Source organism: Schistocerca gregaria, chromosome 10 (assembly GCF_023897955.1).
Source record: "Schistocerca gregaria isolate iqSchGreg1 chromosome 10, iqSchGreg1.2, whole genome shotgun sequence".
Lineage (NCBI taxonomy): Eukaryota > Metazoa > Arthropoda > Insecta > Orthoptera > Acrididae > Schistocerca > Schistocerca gregaria.
This window is the reverse complement of record NC_064929.1, coordinates 40,919,337-40,936,055: the sequence shown is the minus strand read 5'-3', so window position 1 is coordinate 40,936,055 and position 16,719 is coordinate 40,919,337.

The window sequence follows — 16,719 nt, the reverse complement described above, 5'->3', positions numbered from 1 at the left end:
GTTCACTGGAAGACTAGCAGTAGTTTCCGAAGCACATCTGGAGGCATTCTGTAATCTGTATAACTTCAGAGTGTTGATGAAACACAGAAATTGCATCGGCATTGAACACAATAAGCACCATGCGAACTTTTCTCCATAGGAGTAATGTCTCAAACTGTCTACGCTTTGATCGTTCCCTGGAAGACTAGTAGTAGTTTCCGAAGCACATCTGGATGCATTCTGTAATCTGTGAACCTTCAGAGCGTTGATGAAACACAAAAATATCATCGGCATTGAACACAATAAGCACCATGCGGACTTTTCTCCATGAGAGTAATGACTTAAATTGTCTACGCTTTGATTGTTCACTGGAACACTATTAGTAGTTTCCGAAGCACATCTGGAGGCATTCTGTAATCTGTGGACCTTCAGAGTGTTGATGAAACACAGAAATTGAATCGGCATTGAACACAATGAGCACCATGCGGACCTTTCTCCGTGAGAGTAATGTCTTAAATTGTATAAGCTGTGATCGTTCACTGGAAGACTAGCAGTAGTTTCCGAAGCACATCTGGAGGCATTCTGTAATCTGTATAACTTCAGAGTGTTGTTGAAACACAAATATTGCATCGGCATTGAACGCAATAAGCACCATGCGGATTTTTCTCCATGTTAATAATGTCTTAAACTGTTTACGCATTGAAAGTCCCCTGGAAGTCTAGCAGTAGTTTCAGAAGCACATCTGGATGCATTCTGTAATCTGTGGATCCTCAGAGTGTTGATGAAACACAGAAATTGCATCGGCATTGAACACAATAAGCACCATGCGGACTTTTCACCATTAGAGTAATGTCTTAAACTGTCTACGCTTTGATCGTACACTGGAAGACTAGTAGTAGTTTCCGAAGCACATCTGGAGGCATTCTGTAATCAGCGGACCTTCAGAGTGTTGATGAAACACAGAAAATGAATCGGCATTGAACACAATAAGCACCATGCGGACTTTTCTCCCTGAGAGTAATGTCTTAAAATGTCTACACTTTGATCGTTCCCTAGAAGACTAGTAATAGTTTCAGAAGCACATCTGGATGCATTCTGTAATCTGTGGACCTTCAGAGTGTTGATGAAACACAGAAATTGCTTCGGCATTGAACACAATAAGCACCATGCGGACTTTTCTACATGAGAGAACTGCCTTAAACTGTCTACGCTATGATCGTTACCTGGATCACTAGTAGTAGTTTCCGAAGCACATCTGCAGGCATTCTATAATCTGTGAACCTTCAGAGTGTTGATGAAACAAAGAAATTGAATCGGCATTGAACACAATAAGCACCATGCCGGCTTTTCTCCATGGGAGTAATGTCTTAAACTGTCTACGTTTTGATCGTTCCCTGGAAGATAAGTAGTAGTTTCCGAAGTACATCTGGATGCATTCTGTAATCTGTGGACCATCAGAGTGTTGATGAAACACAAAAATTGCATCGGCATTGACCTCAATAAGCACCATGCGGACTTTTCTCCATGGGAGTAATGTCTTAAACTGTCTGCGATTTGATCGTTCCCTGGAAGACTAGTAGTAGTTTCCGAAGCATATCTGGATGCATTCTGAAATCTGTGGCCCTTCAGAGTGTTGATGAAACACAAAAACTGCATCGGCATTGAACACAATAAGCACCATGCAGACTTTTCTCCATGGGAGTAATGTCTTAAACTGTCTACGCTTTGATCGTTCCCTGGAAGAGTAGTAGTAGTTTCCGACTCGAATCTGGAGGCATTCTGTAGTCTGTGGAACTTCAGAGTGTTGATGAAACACAGAAATTGCATCGCCATTGAACACAATAAGCACCATGCGGACTTTTCTCCATGGGAGTTATGTCTTAAACTGTCTACGCTTTATTCGTTCCCTGGAAGACTAGTAGTAGTTTCCGTAGTACATTTGGATGCATTCTGTAATCTGTTTACCATCAGAGTGTTGACGAAACCAAAAATTGCATCGGCATTGAACACAATAAGCACCATGCGGACTTTTCTCCATGTTAATAATGTCTTAAACTGTTTACGCATTGAAAGTTCCCTGGAAGTCTAGTAGTAGTTTCAGAAGCACATCTGGATGCATTCTGTAACCTGTGGATCCTCTGAGTGTTGATGAAACACGGAAATTGCATCGACATTGAACACAATAAGCACCATGCGGACTTTTCTCCCTGAGAGTAATGTCTTAAACTGTCTACACTTTGATCGTTCCCTAAAAGACTAGTAGTAGTTTCAGAAGCACATCTGGATGCATTCTGTAATCTGTGGACCTTCAGAGTGTTAATGAAACACAGAAATTGCTTCGGCATTGAACACAATAAGCACCATACGGACTTTTCTACATGAGAGAACTGTCTTAAACTGTCTACGCTTTGATCGTTCCCTGGATGACTAGTAGTAGTTTCCGAAGCACATCTGCAGGCATTCTATAAACTGTGAACCTTCAGAGTGTTGATGAAACAAAGAAATTAAATCGGCATTGAACACAATAAGCACCATGCGGACTTTTCTCCATGGGAGTAATGTCTTAAACTGTCTACGTTTTGATCGTTCCCTGGAAGACTAGTAGTAGTTTCCGAAGCACATATGCATGCATTCTGTAATCTGTGGACCATCAGAGTGTTGATGAAACACAGACATTGCATCGTCATTGATCACAATAAGCACCATTCGGACTTTTCTCCATGGGAGTAATGTCTTAAACTGTCTACGCTTTGATCGTTCCCTGGAAGACTAGTAGTAGTTTCCGAAGCACATCTGGATGCATTCTGTAATCTGTGAACCTTCAGAGTGTTGATGAAACACAAAAATATCATCGGCATTGAACACAATAAGCACCATGCGGACTTTTCACCATGGGAGTAATGTCTTAAACTGTCTACGCTTTGATCGTACACTGGAAGACTAGTAGTAGTTTCCGAAGAACATCTGGATGCATTCTGTAATCTGTGGACCTTCAGAGTGTTGATGAAAAACAGAAATTGAAATGGTATTGAACACAATAAGCACCATGCGGATTTTTCTCCATGGGAGTAATGTCTTAAACTGTCTACGCTTTGATCGTACACTGGAAGACTAGTAGTAGTTTCCGAAGAACATCTGGATGCATTCTGTAACCTGTGGACTTTCAGAGTGTTGATGAAACACAGAAATTGAATAGGCATTGAACACAATGAGCACCATGCGGACCTTTCTCCGTGAGAGTAATGTCTTAAATTGTATAAGCTGTGATCGTTCACTGGAAGACTAGCAGTAGTTTCCAAAGCACATCTGGAGGCATTCTGTAATCTGTATACCTTCAGAGTGTTGATGAAACACAGAAATTGCATCGGCATTGAACACAATAAGCACCATGCGAACTTTTCTCCATGGGAGTAATGTCTCAAACTGTCTACGCTTTGATCGTTCCCTGGAAGACTAGTAGTAGTTTCCGAAGCACATCTGCATGCATTCTGTAATCTGAGGTACTTCAGAGTGTTGATGAAACACAAATATTGCATCGACATTGAACTCAATAAACATCATGCGGAGTTTTCTCATTGGGAGTAATGTCTTAAACTGTCTATGCTTTGACCGTTCCCTGGAAGAGTAGTAGTAGTTTCCGAGGCACATCTGGAGGCATTCTGTAATCTGTGGAACTTCAGAGTGTTGATCAAACACAGAAATTGCATCGCCATTGAACACAATAAGCACCATGCCGACTTTTCTCCATGGGAGTAATGTCTTAAACTGTCTACGCTTTATTCGTTCCCTGGAAGACTAGTAGTAGTTTCCGAAGCACATTTGGATGCATTCTGTAATCTGTTAACCTTCAGAGTGTTGACGAAACCAAAAATTGCATCGGCATTGAACACAATGAGCACCATGCAGACTTTTCTCCATGTTAATAATGTCTTAAACTGTTTACGCATTGAAAGTTCCCTGGAAGACTAGTGGTAGTTTCAGAAGCACATCTGGATGCATTCTGTAATCTGTGGATCCTCAGAGTGTTGATGAAACACAGAAATTGCATCGGCATTGAACACAATAAGCACCATGCGGACTTTTCTCCATGGGAGTAATGTCTTAAACTGTCTACGCTTTGATCGTTCCCTCGTAGACTAGTAGTAGTTTCCGAAGCATATCTGGATGCATTCTGTAATCTGTGGACCTTCAGAGTGTTGATGAAACACAGAAATTGCATCGGCATTGAACACAATAAGCACCATACAGACTTTCTACATGAGAGAATTGTCTTAAACTGTCTACGCTTTGATCGTTCCCTGGATGACTAGTAGTTGTTTCCGAAGCACATCTGGATGCATTCTATAATCTGTGAACCTACAGAGTGTTGATGAAACACAGAAATTCAATCGGCATTGAACACAATAAGCACCATGCGGACTTTTCTCCATGGGAGTAATGTCTTAAACTGTCTACTTTTTGATCGTTCCCTGGAAGACTAGTAGAAGTTTCCGAAGTACATCTGGATGCATTCTGTAATCTGTGGACCATCAGAGTGTTGATGAAACACAAAAATTGCATCGGCATTGACCACAATAAGCACCATGCGGACTTTTCTCCATGGGAGTAATGTCTTAAACTGTCTACGTTTTGATCGTTCCCTGTAAGACTAGTAGTAGTTTCCGAAGCATATCTGGATGCTTTCTAGAAATCTGTGGTCCTTCAGAGTGTTGATGAAACACAGAAATTGCATCGGCATTGAACAAAATAAGCACCATGCGGACTTTTCTCCATGGGAGTAATGTCTTAAACTGTCTACTTTTTGATCGTACACTGGAAGACTAGTAGTAGTTTCTGAAGCACATATGGATGCATTCTGTATTCTGTGGACCTTTTGAGTGTTGATGAAACACAAAAATTGCATTGGCATTTAACACAATAAGCACCATGCGAAACTTTCTCTATGGGAGTAATGTCTTAAACTGTCTACGCTTTGATCATACACTGGAAGATTAGTAGTAGTTTCCGAAGCACATCTGGAAGCATTCTGTAACCTGTGGACCTTCTGAGTGTTGATGAAACACAAAAATTGCTTCGGCATTGAACACAATAAGCACCATGCGAACTTTTCTCCATGGGAGTAATGTCTCAAACTGTCTACGCTTTGATCGTTCCCTGGATGACTAGTAGTAGTTTCCGAAGCACATCTGCATGCATTCTGTAATCTGTGGACCTTCAGAGTGTTGATGAAACACAGACATTGCATCGTCATTGATCACAATAAGCACCATTCGGACTTTTCTGCATGGGAGTAATGTCTTAAACTGTCTACGCTTTGATCGTTCCCTGGAAGACTAGTAGTAGTTTCCGAAGCACATCTGGATGCATTCTGTAATCTGTGAACCTTCAGAGTGTTGATGAAACACAAAAATATCATCGGCATTGAACACAATAAGCACCATGCGGACTTTTCTCCATGAGAGTAATGACTTAAACTGTCTACACTCTGATCGTTCACTGGAACACTAGTAGTAGTTTCCGAAGCACATCTGGAGGCATTCTGTAAACTGTGGACCTTCAGAGTGTTGATGAAACACAGAAATTGAATAGGCATTGAACACAATGAGCACCATGCGGACCTTTCTCCGTGAGAGTAATGTCTTAAATTGTATAAGCTGTGATCGTTCACTGGAAGACTAGCAGTAGTTTCCAAAGCACATCTGGAGGCATTCTGTAATCGGTGGACCTTCAGAGTGTTGATGAAACGCAGAAATTGCATCGGCATTGAACACAATAAGCACCATGCGAACTTTTCTCCATGGGAGTAATGTCTCAAACTCTCTACGCTTTGATCGTTCCCTGGAAGACTAGTAGTAGTTTCCGAAGCACATCTGCATGCATTCTGTAATCTGAGGAACTTCAGAGTGTTGATCAAACACAAATATTGCATCGGCATTGAACACAATAAACATCATGCGGAGTTTTCTCCATGGGAGTAATGTCTTAAACTGTCTACGCTTTGACCGTTCCCTGGAAAAGTAGTAGTAGTTTCCGAGGCACATCTGGAGGCATTCTGTAATCTGTGGAACTTCAGAGTGTTGATTAAACACAGAAATTGCATCGCCATTGAACACAATAAGCACCATGCGGACTTTTCTCCATGGGAGTAATGTCTTAAACTGTCTACGCTTTATTCGTTCCCTGGAAGACTAGTAGTAGTTTCCGAAGCACATTCGGATGCATTCTGTAATCTGTTTACCTTCAGAGTGTTGGCGAAACCAAAAATTGCATCGGCATTGAACACAATAAGCACCATGCGGACTTTTTTCCATGTTAATAATGTCTTAAACTGTTTACGCATTGAAAGTTCCCAGGAAGACAAGTAGTAGTTTCAGAAGCACATCTGGATGCATTCTGTAATCTGTGGATCCTCAGAGTGTTGATGAAACACAGAAATTGCATCGGCATTGAACACAATAAGAACCATGCGGACTTTTCTCCATTAGAGAAATGTCTTAAACTGTCTACGCTTTGATCGTTCCCTGGAAGACTAGTAGTAGTTTCCGATGCACATCTGGTGGCATTCTGTAATCTGTGGACCTTCAGATTGTTGATGAAACACAAAAAAAGCATCGGCATTGAATTCAAAAAGCACCATGCGGACTTTTCTCCATGGGAGTAATGTCTTAAACTGTCTACGTTTTGGTCGTTCCCTGGAAGACTAGTAGTAGTTTCCGAAGTACATCTGGATGCATTCTGTAATCTGTGGACCATCAGAGTGTTGATGAAACACAAAAATTGCATCGGCATTGAACACAATAAGCACCATGCGGACTTTTCTCCATGAGAGTAATGTCTTAAACTGTCTACGCTTTGATCGTTCCCTGGAAGACTAGTATTAGTTTCCGAAGCACATCTGGATGCATTCTGTAATCTGTGGACCTTCAGAGTGTTGATGAAACACAGAAATTGCATCGGCATTGAACACAATAAGCACCATACAGACTTTTCTAAATGAGAGAATTGTCTTAAACTGTCTACGCTTTGATCGTTCCCTTGATGACTAGTAGTTGTTTCCGAAGCACATCTGGATGAATTCTATAATCTGTGAACCTACAGAGTGTTGATGAAACACAGAAATTGAATCGGCATTGAACACAATAAGCACCATGCTGACTTTTCTCCATGGGAGTAATGTCTTAAACTGTCTACTTTTTGATCGTTCCCTGGAAGACTAGTAGAAGTTTCCGAAGTACATCTGGATGCATTCTGTAATCTGTGGACCATCAGAGTGTTGATGAAACACAAAAATTGCATCGGCATTTACCACAATAAGCACCATGCGGACTTTTCTCCATGGGCGTAATGTCTTAAATTGTCTACGCTTTGATCGTTCCCTGGAAGACTAGTAGTAGTTTCCGAAGCATATCTGGATGCTTTCTAGAAATCTGACGTCCTTCAGAGTGTTGATGAAACACAAAAATTGCATCGGCATTGAACAAAATAAGCACCATGCGGACTTTTCTCCATGGGAGTAATGTCTTAAACTGTCTACACTTTGATCGTACACTGGAAGACTAGTAGTAGTTTCCGAAGCACATCTGGAAGCATTCTGTAACCTGTGGACCTTCTGAGTGTTGATGAAACACAAAAATTGCTTCGGCATTGAACACAATAAGCACCATGCGAACTTTTCTCCATGGGAGTAATGTCTCAAACTGTCTACGCTTTGATCGTTCCCTGGAAGACTAGTAGTAGTTTCCGAAGCACATCTGCATGCATTCTGTAATCTGTGGACCTTCAGAGTGTTGATGAAACACAGACATTGCATCGTCATTGATCACAATAAGCACCATTCGGACTTTTCTGCATTGGAGTAATGTCTTAAACTGTCTACGCTTTGATCGTTCCCTGGAAGACTAGTAGTAGTTTCCGAAGCACATCTGGATTTATTCTGTAATCTGTGAACCTTCAGAGTGTTGATGAAACACAAAAATATCATCGGCATTGAACACAATAAGCACCATGCGGACTTTTCTCCATGGGAGTAATGTCTTAAACTGTCTACGCTTTGATTGTACACTGGAAGACTAGTAGTAGTTTCCGAAGAACATCTGGATGCATTCTGTAATCTGTGGACCTTCAGAGTGTTGATGAAAAACAGAAATTGAAATGGCATTGAACACAATAAGCACCATGCGGACTTTTCTTCATGAGAGTAATGACTTAAACTGTCTACACTCTGATCGTTCACTGGAACACTAGTAGTAGTTTCCGAAACACATCTGGAGGCATTCTGTAATCTGTATACCTTCAGAGTGTTGATGAAACACAGAAATTGCATCGGCATTGAACACAATAAGCACCATGCGAACTTTTCTCCATGGGAGTAATGTCTCAAACTGTCTACGCTTTGATCGTTCCCTGGAAGACTAGTAGTAGTTTCCGAAGCACATCTGCATGCATTCTGTAATCTGAGGAACTTCAGAGTGTTGATGAAACACAAAAATTGCATCGGCATTGAACACAATAAACATCATGCGGAGTTTTCTCCATGGGAGTAATGTCTTAAACTGTCTACGCTTTGACCGTTCCCTGAAAAAGTAGTAGTAGTTTCCGAGGGACATCTGGAGGCATTCTGTAATCTGTGGAACTTCAGAGTGTTGATTAAACACAGAAATTGCATCGCCATTGAACACAATAAGCACCATGCGGACTTTTCTCCATGGGAGTAATGTCTTAAACTGTCTACGCTTTATTCGTTCCCTGGAAGACTAGTAGTAGTTTCAGAAGCACATTTGGATGCATTCTGTAATCTGTTTCCCTTCAGAGTGTTGGCGAAACCAAAAATTGCATCGGCATTGAACACAATAAGCACCATGCGGACTTTTCTCCATGTTAATAATGTCTTAAACTGTTTACGCATTGAAAGTTCCCTCGAAGACTAGTAGTAGTTTCAGAAGCACATCTGGAAGCATTCTGTAATCTGTGGATCCTCAGAGTGTTGATGAAACACAGAAATTGCATCGGCATTGAACACAATAAGCACCATGCGGACTTTTCTCCATTAGAGTAATGTCTTAAACTGTCTACGCTTTGATCGTTCACTGGAAGACTAGTAGTAGTCTCCGAAGCACATCTGGTGGCATTCTGTAATCTGTGGACCTTCAGAGTGTTGATGAAACACAAAAATTGCATCGGCATTGAACACAAAAAGCACCATGCGGACTTTTCTCCATGGGAGTAATGTCTTAAACTGTCTACGTTTTGATCGTTCCCTGGAAGACTAGTAGTAGTTTCCGAAGTACATCTGGATGCATTCTGTAATCTGTGGACCATCAGAGTGTTGATGAAACACAAAAATTGCATCGGCATTGAACACAATAAGCACCATGCGGACTTTTCTCCATGGGAGTAATGTCTGAAACTGTCTACGCTTTGATCGTTCCCTGGAATACTAGTATTAGTTTCCGAAGCACATCTGGATGCATTCTGTAATCTGTGGACCTTCAGAGTGTTGATGAAACACGGAAATTGCATCGGCATTGAACACAATAAGCACCATACAGACTTTTCTACATGAGAGAATTGTCTTAAACTGTCTACGCTTTGATCGTTCCCTGGATGACTAGTAGTTGTTTCCGAAGCACATCTGGATGCATTCTATAATCTGTGAACCTACAGAGTGTTGATGAAACACAAAAATTGCATCGGCATTGAACACAATAAGCACCATGCGGACTTTTCTCCATGGGAGTAATGTCTGAAACTGTCTACGCTTTGATCGTTCCCTGGAATACTAGTATTAGTTTCCGAAGCACATCTGGATGCATTCTGTAATCTGTGGACCTTCAGAGTGTTGATGAAACACGGAAATTGCATCGGCATTGAACACAATAAGCACCATACAGACTTTTCTACATGAGAGAATTGTCTTAAACTGTCTACGCTTTGATCGTTCCCTGGATGACTAGTAGTTGTTTCCGAAGCACATCTGGATGCATTCTATAATCTGTGAACCTACAGAGTGTTGATGAAACACAGAAATTGAATCGGCATTGAACACAATAAGCACCATGCTGACTTTTCTCCATGGGAGTAATGTCTTAAACTGTCTACTTTTTGATCGTTCCCTGGAAGACTAGTAGAAGTTTCCGAAGTACATCTGGATGCATTCTGTAATCTGTGGACCATCAGAGTGTTGATGAAACAGAAAAATTGCATCGGCATTGACCACAATAAGCACCATGCGGACTTTTCTCCATGGGAGTAATGTCTTAAACTGTCTACGCTTTGATCGTTCCCTGTAAGACTAGTAGTAGTTTCCGAAGCGTATCTGGATGCTTTCTAGAAATGTGTGGTCATTCAGAGTGTTGATGAAACACAAAAATTGCATCGGCATTGAACCAAATAAGCACCATGCGGACTTTTCTCCATGGGAGTAATGTCTTAAACTGTCTACTCTTTGATCGTACACTGGAAGACTAGTAGTAGTATCCGAAGCACATATGGATGCATTCTGTATTCTGTGGACCTTTTGAGTGTTGATCAAACACAAAAATTGCATCGGCATTTAACACAATAAGCACCATGCGAAACTTTCTCTATGGGAGTAATGTCTTAAACTGTCTACGCTTTGATCGTACACTGGAAGATTAGTAGTAGTTTCCGAAGCACATCTGGAAGCATTCTGTAACCTGTGGACCTTCTGAGTGTTGATGAAACACAAAAATTGCTTCGGCAATGAACACAATAAGCACCATGCGGACTTTTCTCCATGGGAGTAATGTCTCAAACTGTCTACGATTTGATCGTTCCCTGGAAGACTAGTAGTAGTTTCCGAAGCACATCTGCATGCATTCTGTAATCTGTGGACCTTCAGAGTGTTGATGAATCACAGACATTGCATCGTCATTTATCACAATAAGCACCATTCGGACTTTTCTGCATGGGAGTAATGTCTTAAACTGTCTACGCTTTGATCGTTCCCTGGAAGACTAGTAGTAGTTTCAGAAGCACATCTGGATGCATTCTGTAATCTGTGGATCCTCAGAGTGTTGATGAAACACAGAAATTGCATAGGCATGGAACACATTAAGCACCATGCGGACTTTTTATCATTAGAGTAATGTCTTAAACTGTCTACGCTTTGATCGTTCACTGGAAGACTAGTAGTAGTTTCCGATGCACATCTGGTGGCATTCTGTAATCTGTGGACCTTCAGAGTGTTGATGAAACACAAAAATTGCATCGGCATTGAACACAAAAAGCACCATGCGGACTTTTCTCCATGGGAGTAATGTCTTAAACTGTCTACGCTTTGATCGTACACTGGAAGACTAGTAGTAGTTTCCGATGCACATCTGGAGGCATTCTGTAATCAGCGGACCTTCAGAGTGTTGATGAAACACAGAAAATGAATCGGCATTGAACACAATAAGCACCATGCGGACTTTTCTCCCTTAGAGTAATGTCTTAAACTCTCTACGCTTTGATCGTTCCCTGGAAGACTAGTAGTAGTTTCAGAAGCACATCTGGATGCATTCTGTAATCTGTGGACCTTCAGAGTGTTGATGAAACACAGAAATTGCTTCGGCATTGAACATAATAAGCTCCATACGGACTATTCTACATGAGAGAACTGTCTTAAACTGTCTACGCTTTGATCGTTCCCTGGATGACTAGTAGTAGTTTCCGAAGCACATCTGCAGGCATTCTATAATCTGTGAACCTTCAGAGTGTTGATGAAACAAAGAAATTGAATCGGCATTGAACACAATAAGCACCATGCGGACTTTTCTCCATGGGAGTAATGTCTTAAACTGTGTACGTTTTGATCGTTCCCTGGAAGACTAGTAGTAGTTTCCGAAGTACATCTGGATGCATTCTGTAATCTGTGGACCATCAGAGTGTTGATGAAACACAAAAATTGCATCGGCATTAACCACAATAAGCACCATGCGGACTTTTCTCCATGGGAGTAATGTCTTAAACTGTCTATGCTTTGATCGTTCCCTGGAAGACTAGTAGTAGTTTCCGAAGCATATCTGGATGCATTCTGAAGTCTGTGGCCCTTCAGAGTGTTGATGAAACACAAAAATTGCATCGGCATTGAACACAATAAGCACCATGCGGACTTTTCTCCATGGGAGTAATGTCTTAAACTGTCTACGCTTTGATCGTTCCCTCGAAGACAAGTATTAGTTTCCGAAGCACATCTGGATGCATTCTGTAATCTGTGGACCTTCAGAGTGTTGATGAAACACAGTAATTGAATCGGCATTGAACACAATAAGCACCATACAGACTTTTCTACATGAGAGAAATGTCTTAAACTGTCTACGCTTTGATCGTTCCCTGGATGACTAGTAGTTGTTTCCGAAGCACATCTGGATGCATTCTATAATCTGTGAACCTTCAGAGTGTTGATGAAACACAGAAATTGAATCGGCATTGAACACAATAAGCACCATGCGGACTTTTCTCCATGGGAGTAATGTCTTAAACTGTCTACGTTTTGATCGCTCCCTGGAAGACTAGTAGAAGTTTCCGAAGCACATCTGGATGCATTCTGTAATCTGTGAACCATCAGAGTGTTGATGAAACACAAAAATATCATCGGCATTGAACACAATAAGCACCATGCGGACTTTTCTCCATGGGAGTAATGACTTAAACTGTCTACACTTTGATCGTTCACTGGAACACTAGTAGTAGTTTCCGAAGCACATCTGGAGGCATTCTGTAATCTGTGGATACTCAGAGTGTTGATGAAACACAGAAATTGCATCGGCATGGAACACAATAAGCACCATGCGGACTTTTCTCCATTAGAGTAATGTCTTAAACTGTCTACGCTTTGATCGCTCCCTGGAAGACTAGTAGAAGTTTCCGAAGTACATCTGGATGCATTCTGTAATCTGTGGACCATCAGAGTGTTGATGAAACACAAAAATTTCATCGGCATTGACCACTATAAGCACCATACGGACTTTTCTCCATGGGAGTAATGTCTTAAACTGTGTACGCTTTGATCGTTCCCTGGAAGACTAGTAGTAGTTTCCGAAGCACATCTGGATGCATTCTGTAATCTGTGAACCATCAGAGTGTTGATGAAACACAAAAATATCATCGGCATTGAACACAAAAAGCACCATGCGGACTTTTCTCCATGGGAGTAATGACTTAAACTGTCTACACTTTGATCGTTCACTGGAACACTAGTAGTAGTTTCCGAAGCACATCTGGAGGCATTCTGTAATCTGTGGCCCTTCAGAGTGTTGATGAAACACAAAAATTGCATCGGCATTGAACACAAAAAGCATCATGCGGACTTTTCTCCATGGGAGTAATGTCTTAAACTGTCTACGCTTTATTCGTTCCCTGGAAGACTAGTAGTAGTTTCCGAAGCACATTTGGATGCATTCTGTAATCTGTTTACCTTCAGAGTTTGAAGAAACCAAAAATTGCATCGGCATTGAACACAATAAGCACCATGCGGACTTTTCTCCATGTTAATAATGTCTTAAACTGTTTACGCATTGGAAGTTCCCTGGAAGAGTAGTAGTAGTTTCAGAAGCACATCTGGATGCATTCTGTAATCTGTGGATCCTCAAAGTGTTGATGAAACACAGAAATTGCATCGGCATTGAACACAATAAGCACCATGCGGACTTTTCTCCCTTAGAGTAATGTCTTAAACTGTCTACGCTTTGATCGTTCCCTGGAAGACTAGTAGTAGTTTCAGAAGCACATCTGGATGCATTCTGTAATCTGTGGACCTTCAGAGTGTTGATGAAACACAGAAATTGCTTCGGCATTGAACATAATAAGCACCATACGGACTATTCTACATGAGAGAACTGTCTTAAACTGTCTACGCTTTGATCGTTCCCTGGATGACTAGTAGTAGTTTCCGAAGCACATCTGCAGGCATTCTATAATCTGTGAACCTTCAGAGTGTTGATGAAACAAAGAAATTGAATCGGCATTGAACACAATAAGCACCATGCGGACTTTTCTCCATGGGAGTAATGTCTTAAACTGTCTACGTTTTGATCGTTCCCTGGAAGACTAGTAGTAGTTTCCGAAGTACATCTGGATGCATTCTGTAATCTGTGGACCATCAGAGTGTTGATGAAACACAAAAATTGCATCGGCATTAACCACAATAAGCACCATGCGGACTTTTCTCCATGGGAGTAATGTCTTAAACTGTCTACGCTTTGATCGTTCCCTGGAAGACTAGTAGTAGTTTCAGAAGAACATCTGGTTGCATTCTGTAATCTGTGGATCCTCAGAGTGTTGATGAAACACAGAAATTGCATCGGCATTGAACACAATAAGCACCATGCGGACTTTTCTCCCTTACAGTAATGTCTTAAACTGTCTACGCTTTGATCGTTCCCTGGAAGACTAGTAGTAGTTTCAGAAGCACATCTAGGTGCATTCTGTAATCTGTGGATCCTCAGAGTGTTGATGAAACACAGAAATTGCATCGGCATGGAACACAATAAGCACCATGCGGACTTTTCTCCATTAGAGTAATGTCTTAAACTGTCTACGCTTTGATCGTTCACTGGAAGACTAGTAGTAGTTTCCGATGCACATCTGGTGGCATTCTGTAATCTGTGGACCTTCAGAGTGTTGATGAAACACAAAAATTGCATCGGCATTGAACACAAAAAGCACCATGCGGACTTTTCTCCATGGGAGTAATGTCTTAAACTGTCTACGCTTTGATCGTTCCCTGGAAGACTAGTAGTAGTTTCCGAAGCACATCTGGATGCATTCTGTAATCTGTGAACCTTCAGAGTGTTGATGAAACACAAAAATATCATCGGCATTGAACACAATAAGCACCATGCGGACTTTTCTCCATGGGAGTAATGTCTTAAACTGTCTACGCTTTGATCGTACACTGGAAGACTAGTAGTAGTTTCAGAAGAACATCTGGATGCATTCTGTAATCTGTGGACCTTCAGAGTGTTGATGAAAATCAGAAATTGAAATGGCATTGAACACAATAAGCACCATGCGGACTTTTCTCCCTTAGAGTAATGTCTTAAACTGTCTACGCTTTGATCGTTCCCTCGAAGACAAGTATTAGTTTCCGAAGCACATCTGGATGCATTCTGTAATCTGTGGACCTTCAGAGTGTTGATGAAACACAGTAATTGCATCGGCATTGAACACAATAAGCACCATACAGACTTTTCTACATGAGAGAATTGTCTTAAACTGTCTACGCTTTGATCGTTCCCTGGATGACTAGTAGTTGTTTCCGAAGCACATCTGGATGCCTTCTATAATCTGTGAACCTTCAGAGTGTTGATGAAACACAGAAATTGAATCGGCATTGAACACAATAAGCACCATGCGGACTTTTCTCCATGGGAGTAATGTCTTAAACTGTCTACGTTTTGATCGCTCCCTGGAAGACTAGTAGAAGTTTCCGAAGTACATCTGGATGCATTCTGTAATCTGTGGACCATCAGAGTGTTGATGAAACACAAAAATTGCATCGGCATTGACCACAATAAGCACCATGCGGACTTTTCTCCATGGGAGTAATGTCTTAAACTGTCTACTCTTTGATCGTTCCCTGGAAGACTAGTAGTAGTTTCCGAAGCACATCTGGATGCATTCTCTAATCTGTGAACCTTCAGAGTGTTGATGAAACACAAAAATATCATCGGCATTGAACACAATAAGCACCATGCGGACTTTTCTCCATGGGAGTAATGTCTTAAACTGTCTACGCTTTGATCGTACACTGGAAGTCTAGTAGTAGTTTCCGAAGAACATCTGGATGCATTCTGTAATCTGTGGACCTTCAGAGTGTTGATGAAAAACATAAATTGAAATGGCATTGAACACAATAAGCACCATGCGGACTTCTCTCAATGAGAGTAATGACTTAAACTGTCTACACTTTGATCGTTCACTGGAACACTAGTAGTAGTTTCCGAAGCACATCTGGAGGCATTCTGTAATCTGTGGACCTTCAAAGTGTTGATGAAACACCGAAATTGAATCGGCATTGAACACAATGAGCACCATGCGGACCTTTCTCCGTGAGAGTAATGTCTTAAATTGTATAAGCTTTGATCGTTCACTGGAAGACTAGCAGTAGTTTCCGAAGCACATCTGGAGGCATTCTGTAATCTGTATACCTTCAGAGTGTAGATGAAACACAGAAATTGCATCGGCATTGAACACAATAAGCACCATGCGAACTTTTCTCCATGGGAGTAGTGTCTCAAACTGCCTACGCTTTGATCGTTCCCTGGAAGAGTAGTAGTAGTTTCCGAGGCACATCTGGAGGCATTCTCTAATCTGTGGAACTTCAGAGTGTTGATGAAACACAGAAATTGCATCGCCATTGAACACAATAAGCACCATGCGGACTTTTCTACATGAGAGTAATGTCTTAAACTGTCTACGCTTTATTCGTTCCCTGGAAGACTAGTAGTAGTTTCCCAAGCACATTTGGATGCATTCTGTAATCTGTTTACCTTCAGAGTTTTGACGAAACCAAAAATTGCATCGGCATTGAACACAATAAGCACCATGCGGACTTTTCTCCATGTTAATAATGTCTTAAACTGTTTACGCATTGAAAGTTCCCTGGAAGACTAGTAGTAGTTTCAGAAGCACATCTGGATGCATTCTGTAATCTGTGGATCCTCAGAGTGTTGATGAAACACAGAAATTGCAACGGCATTGAACACAAAAAGCACCATACGGACTTTTCTCCAT